The sequence below is a fragment of the Garra rufa genome, chromosome 1 (assembly GCF_049309525.1).
Source record: "Garra rufa chromosome 1, GarRuf1.0, whole genome shotgun sequence".
NCBI classification, from domain to species: Eukaryota; Metazoa; Chordata; class Actinopteri; order Cypriniformes; family Cyprinidae; genus Garra; species Garra rufa.
This window is the reverse complement of record NC_133361.1, coordinates 100462870-100471207: the sequence shown is the minus strand read 5'-3', so window position 1 is coordinate 100471207 and position 8338 is coordinate 100462870. Positions and strand designations below refer to the sequence as shown.

The following is an 8338-nucleotide window of genomic DNA, read 5'->3' as shown; positions in this document are numbered from 1 at the left end:
GGAAGTTTTACCTGGTTGATGATAAAGTATTGTAATTTACTGGTCTTATCTAAAGACTAGAACTGTGGTTATTTAATATTAACATTTATTATGTCATATGAATTTATTTTGATGAGAGTTTTGTATTAACTAGATAATTTGACTGATTTTAAAAACACTTTGCTCCCTTAGCTTTTAGAAAATATGAGATATAGATGCAAACGTTAATGCATTATAATGCATAGTGACAGAATTTGCAATTAATTTTCTGCTAAATTCTATAGTAAAATGTCATGAAAACTGACACAGACAGAGTCTTGAGTATTCTGAAGAAGTATGAATAGAAATTTTCATGTTAACTATGAAGGATTTTGAATGATACATGTGAAGAACTGGTAATGCATAGTGACTGAATTTGCCATTTATTTTCTGCTAAATTCTACAGTAAAATCTCATGAAAGCTGACAAAGATAGAGACACGGTCATTCAGAAAAAAATAATTTATTGAAGTGTTCATGTTAACTGAAGAAATTTTAATAACACATGTAGGCTACAATATGACTTTATTTCTCAAGAAAACTACACCGTTAAGTATATTCAAATTGTATCTTTTTTTAATGAAGCCTACAATATTGATATGTTTTTAAATAGTTTCCCGTTATTTTCGGGCACATTTGATTTTTACCCGCTGAATATAGATGTTCGTCAGCTTTTTGACTGCTTCGAGTCTCTGTACCGTAATACCACAAATAGACGTGCAGCAGAATTCAGGTGGCGGCTGGCTTGACGGGGTCTTCGCAGATGGCGGCTCACTTGACCGCGGTGTAAAAAGGGTGCAACTTTCAACATAAAAAATATACTTATGGAAAATTTACTGAGATTGTCCAGCAATTTTCTGACGGGAATCATCCATCACGCATTGGAGTGACGTCAACTTCTCCGCTTCGATCGATTGGCTAGAGAAGAAGGCTGTCAATCACATCTGGTGAACCAATGGTGATGTTAAAGCCCGCCCTCATTTACATGAAACCAGGAGCGCAACATTTAGAAAACCAAGCGCAGATTGTTGAACCGAGAGCGAGTGAGCAAAGAGCGTAAACGTACGAAAACTAAAAATGTGAGCAGAAAACACGATTTTAAGAGTGAATCGAATAACTGTGAATTCACGTTTCAGATTTGTGCGTGCAAGTGTATAAATATTTATCTTTTGCTTATTATTTTTCAGTTTGTGTCCATGTATTTTATTCTTCTGAATGTCTTTGCATTTAATTTTAATTTGCGTGCAATATATTTTTACATGCGTTTTCAAATCTTTGATTCACGCTTGTTATTTTTCGATCTGTGAGCGCAATACTTTTGAAGGAAATTTGACCCCATACTAACCAGGCCCGACGCTGCTTAGCTTCCGAGATCAGACGAGATCGGGCGCTCTCAGCGCGGTATGGCCATAAGCGAGGGCTGCTCCAAAAAGTGGGCTATTTAAAGATCAGCCTCCGTAAAAGCCAGCATATTATATAAATAGTGAAGAAAAGGCAAAAGCTTACAGCACCTGGTATTCCCAGGCGGTCTCCCATAAAACTGTAACAATCAGCCTTATCAGCCGAGTTACAAGACTAGAATGGGGTCAGATTTAACTGTGAGAGATGACTAGTGGTTAAAAGAATGAGACATAAAAGAAAATTGGTTTAAATAGATTTGGTGTATTTACAAGGTTCACATAAAAGACTTTAAAACAACACGATAAAACTAGGTAAACTCTGTTAAAAGAATACAGTTCATTTGTCCATACCCTAAAAACAGGTAAACTCTGTTAAAAGAATACAGTTCATTTGTCCATACCCTAAAAACAGGTAAACTCTGTTAAAAGAATACAGTTCATTTGTCCATACCCTAAAAACAGTCCAAGAACCCCAGTGTGTTGATAAGTCCAATGTGAGTGTCCACCAGTGTATATACAATCCACAGAAAGTGTAATCCAAAGTTTGCAGGTGGTGAATGGAAAGGTGAGCTCTAAAATTAGCAACTCCTCAATCCAACAGTTTGGTGACTGTCCTTTGTTTGTCATGCTGCTCTCTTATACAGTTGTACTTCCTGCTTCCTGTCATGTGTCTAGTCACATGACAGGCCAACCATCCATTTATTAAAGACATACACTTAAAATGTTAAGAGTAATAAAATGGCCTAAAAAACATGTAAAACACTTAAAACTCTATAATACATGTAAATGATTGTAATAAATAGAGCGGTAAAACACGTCTTTCTAAAAGCCAGCATATTATATAAATAGTGAAGAAAAGGCAAAAGCTTACAGCACCTGGTATTCCCAGGCGGTCTCCCATCCAAGTACTAACCAGGCCCGACGCTGCTTAGCTTCCGAGATCAGACGAGATCGGGCGCTCTTTTTTTTTTTTTTTTTTTTATTAAAGAAATTTCATAATACAAATTTTCCAATGTGTGCTTCACATTAGAAGTCTCACGACATAAAATAAATAAACATGAAAAAATACATCACATTATCATCAACAAAGCAAAAGGAACACATTAAACATAAGATGAATTTTCAACCAATAGAAACATCAACAATACAATATAGTTGTCCACACAAAGACGAAAGAAAAGAAAAAAAAATTAAAAATAAGATAAAATATAATCTACTCATCTCGTATTTTTTGTTTAAAATCATGCCTTTTATACTTAAGATTTAGAAAGCTCTTTCTCTTCCTGGCAATTTGCACATGAAATTCTCTAAAACATTACAAACTGTTGGTGTAAAAACATCATAAAAAGCTTTCAGCATATTTTCACTTTTAAAATACACATATAATTGTTCTACATATACTTCTATTATCCTTTTAAAAACAGTCCAAACCTCTAACACCATTTTTTCTTTTTTGGCCACAATTCTTCTTTCCCAAATTGCGCTTTTCATTAACATTATACACAGATTTATAAACTTTTTGTGTTGACCCTTCTTTTCCCAACCAAACATCACTACTCTTTTCCATTCCATTACACTTTCATCCCAACCTTCGCTCACATCTTTAATTAAACATTTACATTTCCTTAAAAAATCCTCCAATTCTTTACAATATAAAAACAAATGTAAAATCCCCTCTTCTTTTTCATGACACACTTTACACATTGGATTTTGTTCCATTCCCACCTTGTTTAAAACAGACTCAGTAAAAACCGCTTTATGCCTTATAAAATATTCCAAACATCCTAACTTTGTTTCAACACACCTCCCCCTCATGTTTCTCCATATACATTCTTCTTTTAGATCCTTGAATTTTTCCACCCAGTACTTATTTACAATCGGCTCTTTAAAAACACCATCTCTAAAAACACAATAAAACATTTTTACAGTACATTCTTTAAAATCATACATTTTTCCCCCCAGTTTCACAAAAATATTTCCCTCTGTTTGCTCTCCTTCCATACTCTCTATTCTTTTAATCCACTCTTTGGGTATTGCATTTTTAATAATTTCATATTTATTTGTTATTTCTTGTTTACTGTATTCTTCTTTTGCTTCCTCCATCGCATCCACAATATATTGTATCGGTAAAAAACCCTCTTTAAATTCATACAAAACATCTCTCACTCTTGTTATCCCCACATCCATCCATTTTTTAAAAAATATTGCTTTCTCTTGTTTTAAAATGTTGTTATTTAAGAACAGAGGTTGATTTAAAATGTTTTCTCTTCCATGCGGATTGTACTCGATTTTCGTTAAAAAATTCCCCCAGGCACTAAAAATTTCTCTATAAAATTCGGGTAATCCTTCCGTCATCCAAATTTTTGTTTTCATCCATAATATTCCGTCCCCCATGTTAAAATCCCCACATTTGTTTAAAAAGTATTTCATTGTTTTTTTCCACTCAGTTTTGTTATCTTGTTGCAGGTATTTCTTAACAATTTTTACTCTCAACGCATTTTTTCGCTGTTCCACATCCATTAAACCTAAGCCCCCCTTCTCTATCGCCCCTAAAATCGTATTATGTGCAATCCTTGCTGGTTTCCCCTCCCATAAAAAGTCAAGAAAACATTTCTTCAACCTCCGTTCTGTCCATAAAGGTATTTCAGAAACATATAAAACATACCAAAGTTTAGAAACCATTAAAACATTCAATATTAAAACCTTCCCCTTCAAGTTTAAAGTTCTCAATTTCCAAAAATTTAATCTTCTCTCTATATCTGTTACTAGTTGCTCCCACATTTCATCTCTTACTTTCCTCTCATTCTTTCCCATTACAACTCCTAAAATCCTCATTTCTTCCACTTCCTTAAAATTAAAACAATCCATTAAAACCATAGCTTTACCAAATCTCATATATACCGTTTTCTCCTCATTTACTTTACTTCCAGACCCACTACAATATTCTTTTACCAACTTCATAACTTCTTTAACACTCTCTTTTCCCTTTACAATTATTGTTGTGTCATCAGCATATTGAAAAACTTTCCCCTCAGCCTTATTTCCCTCAATTTCTATCCCTATTATTCTTTCATTCTGTTTTATAGCCAGTCCCAAGGGTTCAGAAACAAGTGAGTACAATAATGCTGAGAGTGGACAACCCTGTCTTATTGACCTTGTTATTTTAAAACACTCTGTTAAAAACCCATTACATTTTATCTTTGTTAGTGCACCCTTATATAAAATCTCAATCCATTTAATAAAATTTTCCCCGAACCCAAAACTCCTTAAAACCTCAAATAAATACCCGTGCTCAACCCTATCAAAAGCTTTTTCAAAATCCAAACTAATTATATATCCTTCTTCATTTTTTTCTTTCATGTACCATATCGTGTCCCTTATACTCATTGTTATGTCGGCTATATCTCTTCCTTTGACTCCATATGCTTGGTTTGTTTTAATTATACTTGGCATTACTTCCTTTAATCTGTTTGCTAAAACCTTCGCTAAAATCTTAAGATCTGTATTCAACATCGTGATTGGTCTGTAGTTTTTTAGATCTACTTTTTCTCCTTTCCTTTTATATATCAATTTCATTAACCCCATCCTTGTTCTTTCATTAATCTCTTCCTTTTCAAAAATTTCTTTAAAAACCTCATTTAAAATCTTTGTTAAAACTTCTTTAAAACAAACATAAAATTCAGTTCCCAAACCATCTATTCCTGGACTTTTCTTTTTATTCAGTTGATTTATTGCTCTTTCAATCTCGTCTTCCCTGATTTCTTGGTCACATTCTTTTTTATGTTCCTCACTTACTTTTGCTTTTATCTGATTCAACAGTTCCTTTTTTTCCTCCTCTTCCACCCCCCTTGCACTAAACAGATCCTCATAAAAATTCTTTATTTCTTTTAAAATCTTTTCATTCCCTTCTACAATTTCCCCATTTTCCCCTCTTATTTCTTTTATCGTTTCAGCTTTCCCTCTCTTTTTTTCCAGATCAAAAAAGAACTTTGTACATTTTTCTCCCTCCACCACATATTTTGCTTTGCTTCTTAACCTCGCCCCCTCATATTCCTTTTCTTCTATTTCTTTCAGTTTCCCCTCCATTTCCTTTATCTTTTGTATGTCTTGAAATTCTTTATTCAGTTCCATTTCCAAACTTTCCTTTATTCCTCTTTCTTTGGATCTTTTGCATTTCTGAATAACACTACAATACCTGATTGAGAATTTTTTGATTAAAAACTTTACACTCTCCCACCATATTCTCTTATCCTCTTCATACATTCCATTTTCCTTTTCTTTTTCTATAATTTCTTTCACTTTTAAAACATAATCTTCATTCTTTAAAATCTGTGTATTTAAAATCCATACTCCCGGACCTCTTTGCATTTGACTCCAGTCCAACTTAAAAGATAAAATCTTATGATCGCTAAAACTTGTTTCTTTGTACTTAATATTTTCTATAAAATTCTCCACATTTCTTGTACATAAAACATAGTCAATTCTAGTTTGGCATACAAACTGCCCTACTATTTGTCTTCTCGAAAATTCTTTTTTCTTTTCATTTCTTTCTCTCCACACATCTATCATATTATTTTCATCCATTAATGCTTTTAATTCTTTTTTTTCCTGTATCTGTTTTAAAAACCATTCCTTCAGCCATATCCTGTTTACTAAAAACTGTGTTAAAATCCCCCATCATAATTATTTCTTTATACTTCTTTACAATGTTTCTTAAAACATTAAAAAACTATTTCTTTTCCTTATCTTCCACTGGTGCATGTACATTTACTAAAATCAAATCTCTTCCTTCATATTTTGTCTCAACTACCAAACATTTCCCCATCTTGTCCTTATACACACTTTTACTCACTTTAAAAACATCGTCCTTCATTAAAAAAGCCACACCTCTCCCAGCCCGCCCATCTCCATTATTATATAAAATACCTCCATCCCATCTCTTTTTATAATCATTCATCACATTTTCTCTCCAGTTTGTTTCTTGTAATGCAACAATGTCTTCCCTTTTACATTTTTCTTTTACTTTTTCAAACTTCCTCATGTCCATCAGACCCCTTGCATTAAAAGCAACACAACTTAAAACCATTAAAAGTAAATAAAAAAAATACATAAAAATCATTATTCATCATTTTCTCCCTCCAGGACCCTTAGCACATCAAATCTGTTAGTCTCTGTCATAATCTTTTTTCTTGCACTTTCCAAATTTGGTTTTACCTTCAGTGCTCTCCTTCTTATTTGTCCTTTCCCTCCTCTGTCTTTGTCCATTTTGTCCATCTTTATTCCCTCTTCATTGTCCGTTTCTTTAACTTGATCCAACCTTCCTTGCCCATCTCTCTCCACATCACCCAGAAAAGTATTAAAACTGTCCGACATCTCCATCTCTGTCCATTGAGTGTCCTGCTCCACTGTTTGTTCATTATTATTAATGTTGTCTTCTCTTCTTTCTCCTTCCTCTCTGCAGCTCGGTCCTCCTTCCGTTTCTTTTTGTTGTAGTCCTTCCTCCTCGTTGTTTCCTTCATGCACCTGTCTGCCCACCTGTTCTTCCCTTCCTCCTTCCTCTCCCTCCATCCAACATTCACATTTATTTAAAACTTCCTGACACCCCGGGCACCTGACAGCATTGCAATCTCGTGCAAAATGTCCCCTCTCCTCACATTTGTAGCACACAAAATTTGGGCATTCTATTAGCAGGTGATCCGGGCTCATGCACAGCCTACAGGTCTTCACCTGATGGCTGTGCATCACCCGGAAGTACTGCGGCCCTTCGGCTGTTTCTAGCCGTGTGCTATATGGCAACGATGCCACTTGCTTGGGGAACCTCACCTTAAGGAACCTTGTTCCATCTTCAATGTCGGTGCCCGGGTAGCGTCTTCTTTTAATTTTGGTAATGGGATCAACTCCCCATCCCTCCAATTTTCCTAAAATTTCTTTGTCATCCAGGTAGACAGGCAGGTGCATGAAGGAAACAACATAATCCCTGTTTTGTAGATTTTTTACTTCACAGTCCACTCCTTTTATTCTTAGTCCATCAATTAGTTTTTCACACGTTTCTTCTTTTTCCATTGTCAGTTCGTATTCTTTCCCTTGTCTTGGTCTTAGTGCTAAAATTTTGCCATGTCCACATTGTTCCGTTACAGCTTTAATAATGTCCTCCGCTCTCACCCCAATCACATTCTCCACATTCACAATCACTGTAGCTTCCTTTAAATATTGTCGCTCAACAAACTTTTCTCTTACTTCCTGTTTTTTTCCATTTGTAGCTCGTGGTCGTTTATCCAGTCCAATGTCGTTTGCCGTGCGTGTTCCTCCTGCCAGTCCAGTCTCGTTTGCCGTGCATGTTCCTCCAGCCAGTCCAGTGTCCATTGCCGTGCGTGTTCCTCCTGCCAGTCCAGTGTCGTTTGCCATCCGTCTCTCTCCAGCCAGTTCTGTTTCGTAATCCATTAATCCGTCCGTTTTTTTTAAAGAAAAATAAGTTAAGAAAAAAAAGGTTTAACCACCCTCCAGCCAGCAAAAATGCTGCTGTTAGGTGGTTTTATAACTGAAAAAAACACAAAAAAAACTAACTTAAAGTAAAACCACTCACAAAACAAACAAAAAAAATCAAACACAAAATGGAGGAGAGCCTTCCTCTCCCAACTGCTGCCAACCACTTCCTGTTGCTCTATAGCGCTCTCAGGTGGCGGTATGGCCGTAAGCGAGGGATGCTCCAAAAAGTGGGCTATTTAAAGATCAGCCTCCGTAAAAGCCAGCATATTATATAAATAGTGAAGAAAAGGCAAAAGCTTACAGCACCTGGTATTCCCAGGCGGTCTCCCATCCAAGTACTAACCAGGCCCGACGCTGCTTATCTTCCGAGATCAGACGAGATCGGGCGATCTCAGCGCGGTATGGCCATAAGCGAGGGCTGCTCCAAAAAGTGGG

General features: G+C 35.5%; 1 non-coding gene across 1 annotated transcript; it reads right to left on the bottom strand.

Annotated features, from left to right (window-relative positions):
* Window positions 1-8197: 8197 nt before the first annotated feature.
* On the bottom strand, window positions 8198-8316 carry LOC141299040 (5S ribosomal RNA). The gene has a single exon (XR_012341690.1). It is a non-coding gene; the product is annotated as a 5S ribosomal RNA (ribosomal RNA).
* Window positions 8317-8338: the final 22 nt, after the last annotated feature.